This window comes from Leuciscus leuciscus (genome assembly GCF_965113295.1).
Source record: "Leuciscus leuciscus genome assembly, chromosome: 1".
NCBI lineage: Eukaryota > Metazoa > Chordata > Actinopteri > Cypriniformes > Leuciscidae > Leuciscus > Leuciscus leuciscus.
The window spans coordinates 4,704,641-4,725,448 of NC_138725.1; the positions used below are offsets into that span (position 1 = coordinate 4,704,641).

At 37.4% G+C, this 20,808-nt stretch overlaps 2 protein-coding genes across 3 annotated transcripts in view; both read right to left on the reverse strand.

Moving 5' to 3' along the window:
* LOC309494322 (uncharacterized protein) overlaps positions 1 to 20,808 on the reverse strand; it is a 243,868-nt gene that overhangs the window by 60,069 nt on the left and 162,991 nt on the right. Inside the window, exon 1 of one of the 2 annotated variants that reach the window (XM_082163609.1) lies at positions 7,865 to 7,876. The exons of the other annotated variant lie outside the window; for it this stretch is intronic. The gene's annotated coding sequence lies outside the window, so the exon portion shown is untranslated. Of the gene's footprint in view, positions 1 to 7,864; positions 7,877 to 20,808 lie in introns of those variants that run through there. 2 annotated transcript variants of the gene reach the window in all.
* LOC309494460 (uncharacterized protein) overlaps positions 11,863 to 20,808 on the reverse strand; it is a 310,444-nt gene continuing 301,498 nt past the window's right edge. Inside the window, exon 5 of the mRNA XM_082163833.1 lies at positions 11,863 to 12,510. The gene's annotated coding sequence lies outside the window, so the exon portion shown is untranslated. The remainder of the gene's footprint in view (positions 12,511 to 20,808) is intronic.

Consider the following 20,808-nt stretch of genomic DNA (forward strand, 5'->3'; position numbering starts at 1 on the left):
TAATAGACATGTTTTCCTTGGATATTATACAATTTGCAAGCAAAATAAAAAAAAATAAAAAATAATTGACATGCTGTGAACCAATTTGGTAGAATATATATATATATATATATATATATATATATATATATATATATATATATATATATATATATATATATATATATATACTGTATATATATTGCTCTTGCATTCTTTCTTGTGGCTATAGGTGACACACCTGAATGAATGGCTCATTAAGTATGCGGGCCCCATTGTCTCCTGAGGTGTGAACCACTACATATGCATGATGCTGTTGAATGGTTGACGCCCCTTGCGCATATTGCCTTTACAAACAAAAAGTGTTTTACAAGATTTAAATCAATGTATTGTGTTATGTGAATGATAAGGGCAGGATGATTTTCACATCATTTTGAAGAAAAAACTCTAGGCAAAGACATCAATTAGTCAAAAGTCTTATTGACACGTATTTAGTATGTGTTTTGTGGCCTTATTTCAGAAACTTTAGTTTTTAGTTTTTTCAATAACCATGCATAAACATTATTCTCTCAAAAATACAAACATGTACATGCATGTTGCTCACATATTATGGTAGCCCTGTTTGTGCTAAATAGAGTGTAATTATACCTTTGCCATTAATATGTTTATAAGCAACTGAAAAAAGCACAAATGTCAGGGCATGTCAGAACATCTCAAGGACCCCAAAAACCCCTCAGACCTCAGAGGGTTAAAGATCATCTGCAATGTACTGTTGTTCTTTCTAAGTCAGTTCCTAAACAACTTGAACTACTGGTACTAAAGCTTAGGCTTTCAACCACTTTCTCTATCTCTGTTGCTGTTTGCTATAGAGCACCTTCAGCTCCAGTTTCTGCACTCACAGCCTTTAGTCAATTCCTAGCTCCATACATATCCTCTGAGTTTGTTCTTATGGGTGATCTGAACTGGGATATGATCAATCCCCCAGATACAGTTTTGCAACAGTTTGATGCTCTAAACCTTACTCAGATGATATCTGAGCCCACCAGACTTAATCCTAAATCTTCCTCATCATCCACTCTGATTGACCTCCTTTTGACTAACAATCCATCTAACTATCAAGCTGGAGTTTTCAGTCAAATAAGTGATCATTGCGCTATTGAATTTGAATTTATTGAAGGATAGCCTCTTGAGATGCAACATCTCATTTTCAAGAGGGTCCTATAAACACAAATACAGAATACAAAACAAATCATAAAGAAAAATAATACATAACAACATTACAAATACACATAAATTCATTCATACACAACACATTCATACACAGATTCTCTCCCTAACATACACCTACATCCACATACCTATCCCACTCACCAAAATATATATATATAAATATATATATTTTAAAATAAACAAAATGCACAAAAAATTTAGGTTAACTTTTAAAACATAAACAGGTTGTTTGAAAATATAAAAATAGAGATGATCTGAAAAAACGAAAAGAAGTTATAGATCTCAAAGAAAGAGGAAGATTATTCCAGTCACATGGCGCTTTATATTGGAACGTTCTACGTCCAACTTCTTTATATATTCTGGGCACAACGAAAAATGGGTATTGCATGTGTCTGAGTGAATATGCAGACCTGCCTGGAATTAAATACTGTTTTAGATAGGAGGGATAGTTAAAATAAACACATTTGAAAATAAACTGCAACTGCATGTGTACGCTCTGGCCTTTCATTCAAAAGGCCCCCAGTAATTGTAACCAAGCGCTCTTTGAAAAAACTGGACATGCAAGCTTTTCTCCAAGATGTTGCGGCCGTGTCCTGGGACAGAATTAATTCCTTCCACCTCTTGGAAGAGGCATGGTCTTTTTTTAAAAACACTTTCAGTCTGATTATGAGTAAGCATGCCCCTCTGAAAAAAATTAGAATAAAAAATTGATATAGTCCCTGGTTTTCCAATGACCTGGCTGAGATTATTCATCATAAAAATGCTCTCTGGAGAAAAGCCCGCTCTACCCAAACTCCAGTTGACTGGCTGGCCTTCCGTCAATGCAGAAATAAAGCAACACAGGCTATCAGAAATGCCAAAATCTCGCATTTTAAAGAAAAACTCACCACATGTGGCACTGATGCAAGGGCATTCTGGAAAACAGTCAAGGTAATGGAAAATAAAGTTATTTCACCTCATTTACCAGTTTCTATGTTATTTAATGACATCATTATTACTGTGAAGTCTCGGATGGCCTCACTTCTAAACCATCATTTTATTAATGCAACCCATACAGTTTCAATGTCAAACCCTAATCTTGTCTCAATGGATACTTCAGTTACAACCTCAGCAGATGCCCAACTTTCTCCATCAAGCAACAATGGCTTCTCTTTTATGCCTCTTTCCACCTCTGAAGTCCAGGATGAACTCTCCAAGCTGAACACAAACAAATCTGCTGGCCTTGATGGTCTTGATCCCATGTTCTTAAAAGCAGCATCCCGCATTATTGCCGCTCCCGTCACAAGACTATTTAACATGTCCCTACAGCTCTCTGAGTTCCCTATTGATTGGAAATCAGCTATAATTTTTCCCCTCTTCAAAGGGGGTTCTGAATCTGATCCAAATTGTTATCGCCCAATTTCCATCCTACCATGCCTTGCCAAAGTTCTGGAGAAGCTCGTCCAAAAACAGTTAAATGATTTCCTGGATAAAAATCATATATTATTTGACATGCAATCTGGTTTTCGGACAGGACATGGGTGCATAACAGCCACCACAAAGGTCCTTGATGAGGTAATTACAGCATTAGACAGCAAACAGGTCTGTATTGCCACCTTTATAGACCTCGCCAAGGCCTTTGACTCTGTCGACCATAGGATCCTCTTACATAAGCTTTCCAGTATTGGTCTGTCCTCCTCTAGCTGTGTTTGGTTTGCCAATTATCTCACCAACCGTGCCCAGCAATTGAAGGTTGAAAACATTATGTCAGACCCACTTAATATCTCTAAAGGTGTGCCTCAAGGCTCCATCCTGGGCCCAACCCTTTTTTCTATCTACATCAATGATATAGCCAGAGCTGCTGGCACCTCCAGGATTCATCTTTATGCGGATGATACCATTTTGTACTCAGTTGGTTCCTCTCCCAATTCTGCGGCTTCCAGTCTTAAACTCAGTTTCACCTCTATAGAGCAGTTCTTTGACAATCTCCACCTCCGTATTAACACCAGTAAGACAAAATGTATCATTTTTAGCCAAAAACCAGTCATCGAGACTCCACTTACAATCACCTGCATGAACGGTATGGCTCTGGAGTATGTCAAAAAATATAAATATCTAGGTATCTGGTTGGATTCATCCCTGTCATTCATTACACACATCAATAACCTTCAAACAAAAGTCAAAGCTAGACTAGCCTTTCTTTTCCGCAATAAAGCTTCCTTTACTCATGCTACCAAATGCACCCTCGTTAAGATGACAGTACTGCCAATTCTGGACTATGGCGATATTATCTACAGAATGGCACCAAATACAGCCCTAAAAAAACTTGACACACTCTATCATTCAGCCATCCGTTTTGCCACTAATGCACCCTTTCACACTCATCACTGTGACCTGTATAAACTGGTGGGCTGGCCCTCCCTTCATACCCGGCGGCTCCATCATTGGTTTCTCTTCATATACAAGACAATCCTGGACAAGACACCTCTCTATTTGTCATCTCTTCTTCATGCTGCTCATAACGCCTATCACACAAGATCAAGTAATTTGATTAAATTTAGTACCCCCCCTACTTCTACTATCTTTGGACGTAATGCCTTCCGCTTTGCAGCAGTACACGACTGGAACATACTACAAAATACCCTGAAACTTACATCTCTGATCCCAATCTTCACCTTTAAGCAAAACCTCCAAAATTACATAGTTGACTCTTGTTCCTGCTGACAATTATGAACCATATTTATACACACATATTTAAGCACTTTATTCTTTTTCTCTTTTCTTTGTTGTCTACCTTTTTTAATTCAATTGCTTGTTCTATGTGTGTCATGTGTTTGACTATGTACAGTTGTACAGTATGTCCCTATTTATTCCTGTAGCCTCTTGGCCAGGTCATGTTTGTAAATGAGAAGTGGTTCTCAAACAGTTTACCTGGATAAATAAAGGTTAAATAAAATAAAAATGTGAATGATTAGGCAGGGTGATTTTCACATCATTTTGAAGAAAAAACACTAGGCAATGACATCTATTAGACAAAAGTCTTATTGGCACATATTTAGTAGCTATGTGTTTTATGGCCTTATTTCAGAAACTTTAGTTTTTAGTTTTTTCAATAACCACGCATAAACATTATTCTCTCAAAAATGCAGACATGTACATTCTTGTTGCTCACATATTATGGTAGCCCTGTTTGTGCTAAATAGTGTGTAATTTTTTTTTTGCCATTAATATGTTTATAAGCAACTGAAAAAAGCACAAATGTCAGGGCATGTCAGAACATCTCAAGGACCCCAAAAACACCTCAGACCCCAGAGGGTTAAATTTCATTCAAAGTGGCATTAAAAAGGTCTTAAAAAGTCTTAAATTTAACTTGTTCATATCTGTAGACACCCTGATGACGCCATTGACGGCGACAAAACGGAAATAAAGAAACCGGATGTGTCTTCGAATTAAATTACAAATTTCTCCTGGTTTGAAAGTTGTTGGAAACAGTCAGGATAATGTAAGTACACAACTAAAAAAAAATATATATAACATAGATATAGTGATTTTTGCTATTTTTAAAGCAACAAAAAACTACATATTGTACCTTTAACCCTCTGAGGTCTGAGGGGTTTTTGGGGTCCTTGAGATGTTCTGACATGCCCTGACATTTGTGCTTTTTTCAGTTGCTTATAAACATATTAATGGCAAAGGTATAATTACACTCTATTTAGCACAAACAGGGCTACCATAATATGTGAGCAACATGCATGTACATGTTTGTATTTTTGAGAGAATAATGTTTATGCATGGTTATTGAAAAAACTAAAAACTAAAGTTTCTGAAATAAGGCCACAAAACACATACTAAATACGTGTCAATAAGACTTTTGACTAATTGATGTCTTTGCCTAGAATTTTTTCTTCAAAATGATGTGAAAATCATCCTGCCCTTATCATTCACATAACACAATACATTGATTTAAATCTTGTAAAACACTTTTTGTTTGTAAAGGCAATATGCGCAACCATTCAACAGCATCATGCATATGTAGTGGTTCACACCTCAGGAGACAATGGGGCCCGCATACTTAATGAGCCATTCATTCAGGTGTGTCACCTATAGCCACAAGAAAGAATGCAAGAGCAATATATATACAGTATATATATATATATATATATATATATATATATATATATATATATATATATATATATATATTCTACCAAATTGGTTCACAGTTGGAAGCATGTCAATTTTTTTTTTTTTTCACAAATTTTGCTTGCAAATTGTATAATATCCAAGGAAAACATGTCTATTAATTGTGCAGTTAATTCTCATACTGTATTTTCAGTTTTGGAATATGTATCCTCTCCCCAAATTTGTCAATAATAAAACACAATAAAAATTATTTAAAGAAAATGCTTATATTTACCTTTTAAAATTTGTTTACATCTACCTTGTAAATATATATATTTTTTTATTAAAAAGGTTACAATTACAACAACAATTGAAGTGTAATCTTTCTTTGTAAAAACTAAAGTATACATTTTATCATACATATTTCAAACTTCGAATATAGCCTACATTGACAAAACATACTATATTTAACATATTAGCAAAAATTGGCAAACAAAAGCTTATTTGAGGTGGCAGATATTTTACAGTAAAAATGTGTAATCTATCCAAAACTAATCAACGAAATGTTGTCTTTCATATGTCTGTAACATAGGTCTTTCGTTTTTATTATAAGGAATATAAATGTTAATTTGCAGTTTAATACGTTGCTTACAAATACATTTTATTTCAACATATTTCAATCGATTTTACTCAGTATAGCAAAATAGTTTGCTAAAAGCAGATCATCATTCACACACAGAAACGCAATTCAAATTTAAACCGTCTTTTTGCGAGTTGTGGTAAACAGCGCATCTCTGCGTTTATTCATTCACACAGAAACGCGATTTACTTGAGAATGAAAAAAAAAAAACTTACTACATTATTCCATCCGTTGCTCCTCGAAATACCAGCACTTCTGAGGTAAGTTTTCCATTATTATTATTCCTCACAGCGCTGCGAGACAGTGTAGACAACTACACTTATCTGAATAAACTTGATGTGTTTTCTCGAGCTGATATGTGGGCGTTCACAGTTTGTATGGGATCGTCTCAGTCATTTGCATTTGAATAGCGCGCGCTCTCCGTGGGCGGGGCCGATTATAACGTAATGAGATGAGATGAGCTCGACTGGAATCGCTCTCTTTTAATACAGATTTCACAAGATTAGAATATTTGTTTTTTTATATAAATTACTTCATTTAAAAGAAGAAAATTCAAGCTTCATGCCTGTGTGTCTGTATGCCTGTTTGACTGAGTATTCGCTCAGTTATTGTTAATTTTCGGACGCGTTTCAGAATGGACTTCACTGGCAGAGAGAAGGCAGAACTCGCTTCGTGTTTATTTTTCTTTATTTGGCAAAAAGCACAACACTTTGTTTTTATTGTGAGTATACACAAAAATAATACACATTTAACAGAATCGATTGATGTATGAAACTCCTATGGAAAATCAAAGTCAACAGAGTATTTATGAGTTTCTTTTACATTGACAAAAAAAAAGCGAGCTGGTATCGCCGGCGATACCGTAGACCTCAGGGGGTTAAGGGTGAGTAAATCATGGACTAATTCAGCTGTTATTATTAACCCTATACTGTATATCAGATCAAACAGCACTGACTTGGAAGCCAGGAGAAACGTTATGCCATGAACGAGCAAGTTATAAGGCTTTTAAGTCCACAAATCACCAACATTCCCTATGGATTTAATGTAGTAATGCTAACTGTAACCATGGTATTGTGGCAGAAATAGTCAAATGTTTTTACGTTATTCATTTCAGGGTTCGTACATCCTTTTGAGAGTAAAATTCAAGCACTAATCAAGGTAAAAGATAATAAAAACTAATCATTTCCAGCTCTTCAAATCTCTAAATATTATCCAGTTTTAATGTTATTTTTAATGTGATGACCAACAACATGATTTTTTCTAGATTGCCCCCATTTGTAAAACTAAAAGTTTCAAAGTGTAGGAAAATTGTACTTGGCAAACCATTTATTGTTATTATTATTATTTTTAATTAGCACTCTAACCAGTAGACAGAAGATTTAAAACTACAGTTTTAAAAGATTTGTGTGTTATACTAAAGAGTAAAGAGAATGGAATATGCTGAAATATTCACTAGAATATATATATATATATATATATACACTGTCAGAAATACAACAAATACATCAGCCTTTCTCAAAGTGGGTGCCGCGGCACACTGGGGTGCCCCCTGACTGTGTCAGGGGTGCCGCCAAAAAAATTCGTAGGTTAAAAAATAAATAAAAATAAATTCGGACATTTCATATATAAATATATTTGAATTTACATAAATACATTCTTCTTCTTTTTAACCCTTTCGCACGTACGACCACACCGGTGTGATCAGTCTAGGCTGGTCCCTAGAGCACCGGTGTGATTAGAACGGTCAGTGAGTGCATGACGTGATCAACTGCTAAATTCAAATGTGCTTTCGCCCGTTGGCTGGAGCTGAGCCAGAGACAGGCGCGCTCAGCTGTCATATATCACAACTTTTCAGTGTTTTCATCCACATAATGTTTGTTTTAGGTTTCAGACATAAGTACTAAAAAACAATACATTTAGAGTTTGTAAAATACACACTGATGTCAAAGGAAGAGGCAATAATAATCCTTTCCATTTATAATTAGTTTTATTCATATCAGATACACATTGTGTAAGTAACTTTAAAGTTTACTCTGTTCTTCTCCCAGTTCACCTGCCACTTACTTTTATGTATTTCGGGAGAAGTGGATGAATTCACTTGTTGTAAATCCAACAGATCCGATTCTCTGAACTGCATCTGCGGCACAAACTAACATGGCGGCGCATACAGCTCAACTAACGCGATCGTTATAAAGGTGTTCAAAAAACAAAACACTTCCACTTGCATATATTTGACAATCGGAATATCAGATATTTCATGCCATATCTAACAAATTTGTGAATATTTTGAATAAAAAAGGAAAAATGACATAAAAGCAGATCATCATTCATTCAGCTCTGTTGTTGCTGCGGTGTGTCACGTGACAGGCAATGACGCGTCACCATGGAAACCATAAAGTGACACATTCTGAATAACGGTCACCTTGAAAAACTCACGCTGGGGGGTCAGCCAGAATATTTTAAATTTACGTGTGAAAGGGTTAAACATATGAACGGATTAATAAAATTGTAAATTCATTTTATATATATATATAATTTGCATTACATTTGGGTTATGCAGTGTTTTTAAATTATATTTTACACTGGGGTGCCTTGAGATTTTATGCACTTTTGAAAGGTGCCCTGACGGAAAAAAGTTTGAGAAAGGCTGAAATACATCATCGCAATTACCAAGTCCATCTCGTCTGGCATGTTATCAGAATTATTGATGTTTCAGAACACCTCTCTGTTTAAAATATATGACACATTAGTTACACTTTCAGTTTTAATAGAAGTATAACATGAAGGATTTAAAACCTACATTTAACGTCTAACAACAAATGTATATTTTAGTCAGAATTATTGCTCAGGTTTAGACCAAGACTTTCTCCGACCCTCCCGGTTTTCGAGTTATCGACACAAAACCGCTTCTCCCCTCTACGCGAAACAGAACGCGATGCTGTGATCATCGGCGATTCCATCGTTCGGCATGTACACGCTACGTTAGGTAAAAGTAAGGTGCAAAGTCACTGCTTTCCTGGTGCTCGTGTTTCTGAAATCGCTGCTCGCGTTCCCGAGATCCTGAACGGTGACAAGCGCGTCGGAACTGTGGTCCTGCACGCGGGAGTGAACGACATCAGGCTGCGCCAGACGGAGATTCTGAAGAAAGACTTCAGGAATCTGATCGATACGGTACGCAGCACATCGCCTGAAACAACGATCATTGTGTCAGGACCGCTTCCCACGTACCGACTAGGGCATGAAAAGTTCAGCAGATTATTTGCGCTAAATGAATGGTTAATGTCATGGTGCAATGAGCAGAAACTGCTCTTTGTAAATAATTGGAATCTGTTTTGGGAGCGTCCTAGGCTTTTCCGTGCTGATGGCTTACACCCAAGCAGATTCGGAGCGGATCTTCTGTCAGATAACATCTCCAAAATGTTAAATACCCTTTGACTAGTAACCAAAAGTTCAAATCATAGTCTCTGCTGCACCAATTCAACTGATATAAATACTAGTGTAGAACATTGCATAGAAACCGTGTCTATTCCTCGTTTAGTGAGATCAAATAATAAATCTACTGCAGGATCTAGGAAAAATCTAATTGTTATTAAAACAGAAAATGTTGCTATTAGTAAACACAAACTATTTCTAAAGCTAGGTCTTCTAAACATTAGATCACTCACACCTAAGGCAGTTATTGTAAATGAAATAGTCACAGATAATAGCTTCGATATACTTTGCCTTACTGAAACCTGGCTTAAACCAAATGATTATTTCGGTATTAATGAGTCTACTCCTCCTGGATACTGTTATAAGCATGAGCCCCGTCTGATTGGTCATGGCGGAGGTGTTGCAACCATTTATAAAGATATTCTAAATGTTACCCAGAAAACGGGTTATAAGTTTATTTCATTTGAAGTACTTGTATTAAATGTTACGCTCTTAGATGTTAGAAAAACATCCCTATTATCTCTAGCCTTGGCTACCGTATATAGACCGCCAGGGCCTTACGCTGATTTCCTAAAAGAGTTTGCAGATTTTCTCTCAGACCTATAAGTCAATGTCGATAAAGCACTAATTGTTGGAGATTTTAACATACACGTAGATAATCCAAATGATGCGTTAGGAGCTGCGTTTACAGATTTATTAAATTCATTTGGGGTCAAGCAAAGCGTCACCGGACCAACACATCGTCTTAATCATACACTCGATTTAATTATATCACATGGAACCGATCCAACCGATATAGATATCATTCCACAAAGTGATGAAGTCACTGATCACTACATGGTAACTTGCATATTACGTACTGCTGTAATATGTCATGCGGCGTCGCGTTATCAACCAGGCAGAACAATCCTCCCATCCACCATAGATAATTTCTCAAATTGCTTATCTAATCTGTCTCAGCTGCTGCCTGAACCCAAACAAACAGATGAACTAGAAGAACTAACAAGCACTATGAGCACCATTCTCTCTAGAACATTGGATGTGGTTGCACCTATTAAATTAAAAAAGGTCAGAGAGAAAAATAAAGCACCATGGTATAACAATACTACGCATGTTTTAAAGAGAGAAACGCGTATTTTAGAGCGTAAATGGAAACAAACTAATTTAGAGGTCTTTAGAATCGCGTGGAAAGACAGTATGTCACGTTATAAAAAGGCCCTAAAAGCGGCCAGGGCTGAGCACCTCCGCAAACTAATAGAAAACAACCAAAACAATCCAAGGTTTTTATTTAACACCGTGGCTAGACTAACAAATAAACAGACGTCACCCGAACAAAATATCCCGTTACAGTTCAGTAGTAATGATTTCATGAACTTCTTCACTGAGAAAATAGAAAGCATCAGAACCACAATTGTAAACGTTCAATCTTCAATCGCGCCTTATAATTCAGCTTCAATTATCACCCCGAAAGAACAATTACAGTGCTTTGCAACTATAGAACAAAAAGAGTTAAATAAACTTATCACTTCATCTTAAACAACAACATGTTTATTAGATCCTATACCAACTAAACTACTGAAAGAAGTGTTACCTGTAGTGGAAGATCCTCTCCTCAATATTATTAACTCGTCTTTATCTTTAGGTCATGTTCCAAGAACATTTAAACTGGCAGTTATAAAACCTCTCATTAAGAAACCACAATTAGATCATAATAATCTAGCAAATTATAGACCCATTTCAAATCTTCCATTTATGTCTAAAATATTAGAAAAAGTGGTGTCCGCTCAACTGGGCTCTTTCTTGCAACAAAATGAGATCTATGAAAAGTTTCAGTCTGGATTCAGACCGCATCATAGCACTGAAACTGCGCTCGTTAAAATCACAAATGATTTACTTTTAGCTTCTGACCAAGGCTGTATCTCAATACTAGTTTTACTTGATCTTAGTGCTGCGTTCGATACTATAGATCATACATTACTCTTAGATCGACTACAAAATTATACTGGTGTTCAAGGACAAGCACTAAGCTGGTTCAAATCATACCTATCTGACCGCTACCATTTTGTCTATTTAAATGGAGAAAAATCGATCATAACTCCAGTAAACTATGGAGTGCCGCAGGGATCTGTATTAGGCCCTCTGTTATTTTCAATATATATGATGCCACTTGGAAATATTATAAGGAAACATGGAATTAGTTTCCATTGTTATGCTGATGACACTCAAATATATATTTCATCACGGCCGGATGAAAACGCAAAATTTTCCAAATTGACAGAGTGTGTTAAAGATATAAAAGATTGGATGACCCGTAATTTTCTTTTATTAAATCCAGACAAGACAGAGGTAATACTTATCGGTTCAAAAAACCGCCCACAAAACCTCGCACAATACAACTTTAACATCATAGGATGTCCTGTTACTTTATCCTCTACAGTAAAAGACCTGGGTGTCAAACTCGATTGCAACCTGTCTTTTGAAAATCATATTTCATATGTTACAAAAACAGCATTTTTCCACCTTAGAAACATTGCTAAGCTACGTAATATGCTATCAGTTTCTGATGCAGAAAAGTTAGTTCATGCATTCATGACCTCGAGACTGGATTACTGTAATGCTTTACTAGCTGGTTGTCCTGCATCCTCAATAAACAAGCTACAGTTAGTCCAAAATGCCGCCGCTAGAGTTCTTACTAGATCAAGAAAATATGATCATATAACACCGATTTTATCATCACTGCATTGGTTACCTATAAAGTTCCCTATTAATTACAAGGTATTGCTACTGACCTATAAAGCCCTAAACGGCTTAGCTCCAGTCTATTTAACGGATCTTTTATCACCCTATAATCCATCGCGCTCTTTAAGATCACTAAATTCAAGGCTTTTGGTCATACCTAGGATATCCAGAACCACCAAAGGAGGGAGAGCATTCTCACATTTGGCTCCAAAACTCTGGAATAGTCTTCCTGATACTGTTCGTTGCTCAGACTCGCTCTCCCAGTTTAAAACTAGATTAAAGTCGCATCTCTTCAGCCAGGCATTCATATAATCCTACAGTTCAAACTACAATCCGGCCTCTAGCTCATAAATGCCAGAGGAGAACTGGCCCCCGACTGAGCCTGGGTTCTCCCAAGGTTTTTTTTTTCTCCATTAGGTCACCTGATGGAGTTTTAGGACACCATTAGGTCACTTGATGAAGTTTTTCGGTTCCTTGCCACTGTTGCCTTTGGCTTGCTCAGTTGGGGATATTTTGGGGATATTTAATTTAATTTTATCAATCAATAAATTCCTCTTGAAACAAACTTTGTTGCTTTATTTTAATTTAATACTGTGAAGCTGCTTTGATACAATCTGTATTGTGAAAAGCGCTATACAAATAAACTTGACTTGACTTGACTTGACTCTTCATCAACTTGAGGTGCTGGAACTTGTACTGTAAAGTTGAACAGAGACTCACTCGCTCTCGGGACAAGCATTTAAGGAAAATGGAAATACACATGACTACAAGATTTACTGATAAGGATATAACCATTAAATATGATGAATATTTTCGCGGCTAGGTGGCGCCCGCGGGCGGTACACTCCGGTTTAGAGCGACTAGTCAGCTTTCGTTCAGAGTTCATCGAAGTGGTTGGATGCTTTAAAAAGCTGAGATTCTAAGCTTTAAAGCCCCATTATGTAGGATTTCCGTTTTGGTCAAACAACGACCCCTAGAGTCGCTGTGGACTACTTGTATTTAACGTTACTGTCGTAAATACCACACACGCAGAGCAGTCTCTTCACTCACGGCCTGATCCCCTCCCCCCTGTATACCGGTCCCCGTTCAGTCGGATAGAAGCTGTAACGAGTGGAAATAAGGTGTGGCCCCTTTAAGAGCTGCGCGCGCCCTGTTTAACTGTCGGCAGTCTGTATTGTATGTGCGCCTCGAACAAAAACCCGTAAGCGGGTTGTTTCTGTTTGATGCTCATTCTTGTCCTATTTTTGTCTATCAAGTAATGCTGTGGACGGTAGAACGTGTGACAGACAGTTACACGAGTTCGATTGGGGAATAAACACAACGCGTTACAAATCGTCGGACATCGAACAAGCACAGCTAGCCTCCGAAGATGTCTACTAATCCATCAACAAGAACGCCAGGTGCTTTTTAGCTCACACCAACGAGTGAAAGCTTGTCCGAGTGATATACAATATAAGCAATATACTTACAAGTCCAACAGCATGTGTGAGGACGTGTTGGGGGAAGTGAGGTAGCCTATGCCGTAAAGCAGTCGAATTTTGTAGTTCTTTTTGTGCTGCTCGGGTTACTACCCGAACCCCGAAGTTTAAAAGTATGATTAAAAACTATACAAACCCCGTCAGGCTATGGCAGACGTGTCATTCAACCTATTTTAAGTCGATGTACCATCACAAGGGTTTTGGAAATATATTATGAAGGTTGAAAAGTTACTTAGTGTTACTTTAAGATGATACATATTTTGTGTTATTCCACTTTTTAAAACGAGCACGGGCGGTTCCGGGAAAATTAGAAAACACTTTGCACCCCGGAAGGATGAGTGACTTGTTTTTTAGCCAAGTATGCATCACTTCGTGAGGAATATCTTGTGATCAAAGCAATGGATTATGTTCGGGCTCTTTGTAATCGTGAAAATCTGCTGTCAATAAAGATGTTAGATTTTTCACAATCCATGCATGCTTCATTGAGTTATGAGCTGAAACGTCACATCAAAACAACATAGCATCACTGCTGTTGCTACCTCATAGCTGTGGTCTGTGGTATTTTTTGTGTTACAACGCCATGAGGAATATCTTTAGATCTGAGTGATGGATTATGGTGAGTTTGGGCTCTTTTTAATCTTTACAATCTGTTGTAAATAATAATGTGCCATTTTCCACAATTGATGCATGCTTCATTGAGTTATGAGTTAAAACGCAACATAAGTGCTCCATCTATAATAAGTGCTCTATGCGCGCCAGTGGGGGTTTGTGTGTTACAACTCCACGAGGAATATCTTTAGATCTGAGTGATGGATTTTGCTGAGTTTGAGCTCTTTTTAATAGTGAGAGTCTGCTGAAAATAATGATGTGCATTTTTCTGCGATCTGTGCATGCTTCGTGAAAACCAAACGCGAGTGCTTCATGAGTTTATACTAGGATAGGCGCCTCCGAGGTATTTTTTGTGTTAGAACGCCATGAGGAAATATCTTTAGATCTGATTGATAGAAGATATTTGGGCTCTTTTTAATCGTGAGCTCCTGCTGTAAAAAACGACGTGTCATTTTTCATGATCGATGTATGTTTCATGAAGATACGAGTAAAAATGTCCAGTCGAAGCTACCTTGCTTGGCTACGTGCGTTTGTGGATTTTTTTGTGTATTAGAACTCCATGAGGAATATAATATAGTTCTGAGTGATGGATTATGGATTATGTTGAGTTTGGGCTTTTAATGGTAAGCATCTGCTGTAAATAATGATGTGTCATTTTCCACAATCGGAGCATGTTTCATGAAGTTACGAGCAGAAATGTGTCTAAAATTTCATCATCCATACATGGTTTACACATGGGTCTCTTGAAGGGCTTCTTTTAGAAAAACCTAGCTCAAGTTTAGTAAAAAGCCTGAAACAATTATGCTTGTATCCTACTCATTGAGACCTTTCAAATGACATATGACACAGGACTATCTGAGCTGTATGATATTTTTGACATATTGCAGTATGTAGTACAAACAAGTAGTTTATAAATTATGAAAACATTTTTTTTTCTATTTATCAGCAAATAACTCAGCACTACATAGGAGTTTATCAAATTGGCTACATTCATTGTAAATTTCAGACTCTAAGCTTTCAAATGACACCTATTTTAAGTTGATCCAGGTAATATTTTTGAAAAGTATTATGATTATTAATTTTGCAGCTAGGTGGCGCCTACGGGGGTACACTCATTTTTAGAGGAATAACTCAGTCAAGTCAAGTCAAGTCATCTTCATTTATACAACGTAGATTGTTTCAAAGCAGGTTCACAGAGATAAGCGTATAATTTAAGGTAACAGAGATTGTTTTGGCTTTATAGCAGAGTTAAGTTATTTTCCATCTAAAGTTAGTTTTGATTGATTTGCTTCCGTCGCAACGATCATTTGTTATTAAATTAGGGGCCGCTAAGATGACACCATTCCCTCTACACAGACTTTAAACGCGAACCTGTGAGAAACGCTGATGACGTTCACATGTGCATTTAGAATGGGTTCTATAGTTATGTGCATTTGAAAATACGCAGGTTTGGAATTCCCTACAAGCCAAGCCAAACAAAGTACTTGTCTTTCCTTATAAATTTTGATAAAGAATTTTATTTTATTTTGTTGCTTTGGGGTAGGAACGCGAAACAAATTTTCCCGACAACGCCTTATCTGTATAGTGGTAGAGGGATCCTCCATAGGGAGAGACTAGTTGGCACTTCAGCACTGCGTTGTCATCGGTCCAGGCGAAGGTCCTTCGTCAGATCTGGATACGGCCTGGATCCGGCAGGCTGCAGGAAAACCTCGGGATAAACACAGACACTAAAATTAGCGTAGATGCCATTCTTCTCATGATGTAACGAGTACATCAGGAGTTATGGGAAGTGTTCCCGGTTCCGGCTGACCTAATCTATGCAGCCTAACATTAAATTATAGAAGTCTATAATGTATTATGTGAATGCTAGGTCAAAGAGATGTGTTTTTAGTCTAGCTTTGAACTGACAGAGTGTGTCTGCTTCCCGGACAATGGTAGGAAGACTGTTCCAGAGTTTTGGTGCTAAATAGGAAAAGGATCTACCGCCAGCAGTCAATTTTGATATTCTAGGTATTAGTAACTGGCCGGAATTTTGAGATCGCAATAGACGTGACGGACTATAATGCGTTAAGAGCTCGCTCAAGTACTGCGGAGCTAAACCATTTAGTGCTTTGTAAGTAATCAGCAATATTTTAAAATTGATGCGATGTTTAATAGGGAGCCAATGCAGTTTTGACATAACTGGGCTAATATGGTCATACTTCCTGGTTCTGGTCAGAACTCGAGCTGCTGCGTTTTGAACCAGCTGTAGTTTGTTTATTAAGCGTGCAGGGCAACCACCCAGTAGAGCATTACAATAATCTAGCCTTGAGGTCATGAACGCATTAACTAATTGTTCCGCATTTGTCAATGAGAGCATATGGCGTAATTTAGATATATTTTTAAGATGGAAAAATGCAGTTTTACAGATACTAGACACGTGACTTTCAAATGAAAGATTGGTATCAAAGAGCACACCCAGGTTCCTAACCGACGACGAAGACTTAACAGAGCAGCCATCGAGTGTTAGACAGTATTCTAGGTTATTACGTGAGGAAGTTTTTTGTCCAATAATTAGAAACTCTGTTTTTTCAGAGTTAAGAAGTAGGAAATTACGAGTCATCCAATTTTTTATATCCGCTATGCATTCCGTTAATTTTGTGAATTGATAAGTTTCGTTAGGTTTTGAAGAAATATACAGCTGAGTATCGTCAGCATAACAGTGAAAGCTAATTCCATGTTTCCTAATGATATCTCCTAATGGTAGCATGTACAGAGTGAACAGCAGCGGTCCTAGTACTGAGCCTTGTGGTACGCCATACTGAACTTGTGATCGATGAGACATCTCATCATTTACTGCTACAAACTGATAACGGTCAGATAAGTATGATTTAAACCATGCTAGTGCATTTCCCGTAATGCCAACATAATGTTCTAATCTATTTAAAAGAACGTTGTGGTCAATGGTGTCAAATGCAGCACTAAGATCGAGTAACACTAATAGCGAGATACAACCACGATCGGATGATAAGAGCAAATCATTTGTGACTCTAACGAGAGCTGTCTCGGTACTATGGTACGGTCTGAATCCGGACTGGAAATTCTCGCAGATATCATTTCTTTCAAGAAAGGAACACAGTTGTGAGGATACTGCCTTTTCTAATATCTTTGACAGAAAAGGTAGATTCGAGATCGGCCTGTAATTGACTAATTCTGTAGGATCAAGTTGCGTTTTTTTAACAAGCGGTTTAATCATAGCCAGCTTAAAGTTTTTTGGTACGTATCCTAGAGACAAAGACGAATTAATGATATTAAGAAGAGGATCTATGACCTCTGGAAGCATCTCTTTCAGTAGCTTAGTCGGTATAGGGTCTAACATACATGTTGTCGATTTAGATGATTTAACGAGTTTAGTAAATTCTTCCTCTCCTATAGCAACGAATGAATCAAATTTTTCCTCAGGGAGACTACAATGCACTGCCTTATGCGATACTGTAGTAGACGGTTGCATAGTTATAATTTTGTCCCTGATATTATCAATCTTATAAGTGAAGAAGTTCATAAAATCATTACTGCTGTGTTGCTTGGAAACTTCGGTGCTTGAAGCTTTATTTTTCGTTAGTTTAGCCACCGTTTCAAATAAATACCTAGGATTATGTTTATTTTCTTCTAATAGGGTTGAAAAATAAGCAGATCTAGCAGCTTTTAAAGCCTCTCTGTAAGCAATCGAGCTCTCCTTCCATGAAATGCGAAATACCTCTAGTTTATATACCTCTAGTTTAAATACCTCTACCTCCAGCACTCGTTAGGAGTTGATCAAAGTGATTAGATGCATTAAAATTATACCTATTGTGTTGTTCCATTCAATAGTTGCTTAGTAATTTGATTATGAATTTTCTTTCGCGGGGGGTGTCCTGTTTAGCTCACTCAGGGCGGGTCTACGCTAAAACTGCAGTGTCCGTCAAACACCATGTAAAAGTGAATTTTGCATAACAGGTGCCCTTTAAGTCACATGATCAATGTCACTATTTTTTAAACGTGGTTAGCCTAGTTCAGAGTCTGAAATATTAATTATTCTTCTTGCATCTTGTCTGTTAGAAATGAAACTTGTTTGTTTTTTAGCAGAACTACCAGAAAGCATCTGGAAGGAGAGGACAGAGAGAACGCCAGTGATCCAGAATCTGCAGAATGAACAAGGACGTGAACAAGAAAGGAATAACAGAAGCCAAAAAATTTGTTTCCTGCCCTCAGTGTTAAAAACGCTTCAGATGGAAAAGGCTGAAGGTTCACATGAGAGTTCTACCTTCTCATTCTTTAGAAGAGCACCGGAAAAATACACCGGAAAAAGCTTCTATGTTCAGGGAGCTGAAGAAGAGGCCGTAACACTTTCAACAGAGACATGAATCTGAAATTAATTTTAACTTGTTCATTGTTTGAGATCTGTCTCTGTTCGTTTTCACTTAATTAAACTCAATTAAACTAATTATCATTTTAGCAACAGCTTATTGTTATTGTCCTGTTTAAGGAGTTCGGTCTAACACCAAACTACTGAGGTGCCTGAGCTGTGAAGGGAAGCCCATATAAGGATGGCACTTCTCTCGCCTTTTCAGTTCCTTTTTCTCGGCGCCAGCGCGGTAAACGTCATAATAAGACACAGACATCCCAGGATATTGCAGCTGTTGTCAGAGAACTGTCTGGGGCAATAAAGAACATTACAAGTTCCCAGGGGCGTAGCAACCGGGGGGGACGGGGGGGACACGTCCCCCGCACTTTTAGAAACACGGGATTCTGTCCCCCGCATTTATTTTGACCCAGCGTCAATATTTCCGCCCGTGTTCTCTGATTTGTTACTTAGACTTGAGTGAACTAACATTCAGCCAATCACAGCGCGAATCATCTCTTGGGTGTGTCTGCATGAGCTTCAAATCTCTTGTTGCTCTTGCGAATTTTCGTTCGTTTAGTTTAGTCCCTTTGCTGTTTGGCCGTCTGGAGTAAAATGCACCCCAGAAAAAAAGCAGAGGACGATTACATCCTTTTTACAAACACACAAACACATTATGTTAACAATAATTTATTTGCACACAAAAAAAGCATCATGATCAGTTTTTTGGCTGTCTGATGATGACAATGAGATCGTGAGGTGCTTGAAAGCAGCTTTTGACGCGTTCGACCCGAGTTCGAATCCGCCTTTTGCCGAACTCGCTCTTCTCCATTTTCCCAACACATATGAGATGTCAAATTTATAGCCTAACATAAAGGTCTCTAGCGTTATATTTTGCCAACAAACTAAAATTGAAACCGTGATATGGCTTTGTTGTTTGTTCCTTTCTAAAACAGAACAAGACTTTAACTAATTAGCCAGTCTGTTTGTGCTGCGTGATATAAAGAAAAGTGCGCACTTTGCTCACCGATCAGCTGGTGATCTGGCGTTAAAAACCACTCAAGGGTTTATTTCTTCCAAGTGAAGAAATTAGGACAAAAGTATTGTAATTTCCCTATACTATAGTGTAATATAAAATATACTTTTGAAATATTCATTTTCATTTATAAAGTATAGACATTTATAGGCTATGATTTTACGTCATATAATAATATAATAATGATTTGTATAATTATTCCTAATAACTGTTTGGCATTCTAAAACACCAGTGATAATGTAATGTAGACTGATAGTCTATAGGCTATCATAACTAAAAAGATGTTTGAGCCCTCTTTAGGTACAAGTCAATGCTTTTTCTTTGTTCAATATGCATAGTTCATGGGTTGAATCCGGTTAAAGCTCTTAATTTTGAGCTCTCAAAGTGCAGCAGATTGATGCATTTAACCTTAAAATGCAAAAAAAAAATCTTCGGGGGAGCATGCCCCCGGACCCCCCTAGAAGGACAGAGGTCCACCTAGGGGGTATCATCACCATACAGCTTTTGTCCCCCCCCACTTTTATAAAGGCTGCTATGCCCCTGCAAGTTCCTCTGCTGAATAGGGGCTGTGTATCTCTTGAGTAAAGGCTTTGTGTCTGTTATAACCTAATGTGCCTTTCATAACCTAATGAGTCTCTCATATCCTAATGCTCTTCTGCTTCTTAATGTGCCTTTCATACCCTTATGTGTCTCTCGTATCCGTTCCTCTTTTTGATATGATTGTCAGCCATGCTGCTTCTAATTACAATGTAACAAGGCAGGACCTGAATTCAGCAAGAATTCAAGGCTATATAAGAAGTCTGATGAGGACTCATCGCTCTTCCTTGCAACCAATGGCTGATATGCCAGCATTTATCAGATGCAAGACGCTTTAAACCTAGCTATTATCTATCTGTTAGTTAGTACTCATTTATAAATCTGTAACAAGTATTCTTTTTATTTGATTCTTTTTAATACATTTTGTTAAAACATATATTGTAATAATCTGACTGGACCTTGGATTTTTGAGTTCGAGTCATATTCTTCAACCTGGATCAGGGAAGATCCTTTCTAGAGAAAATGACACCAGAGGGTGAGCATTCTTTTAATAAAAGAATAATCATTATGAGATTTGATTGATCATTTAGCCTAGCTAAAGAGGCAGCATATAAAAATGTTGTTTTATTGCGAACAAGGTTTAAGAGTACCACAAAAGGTAGACTTA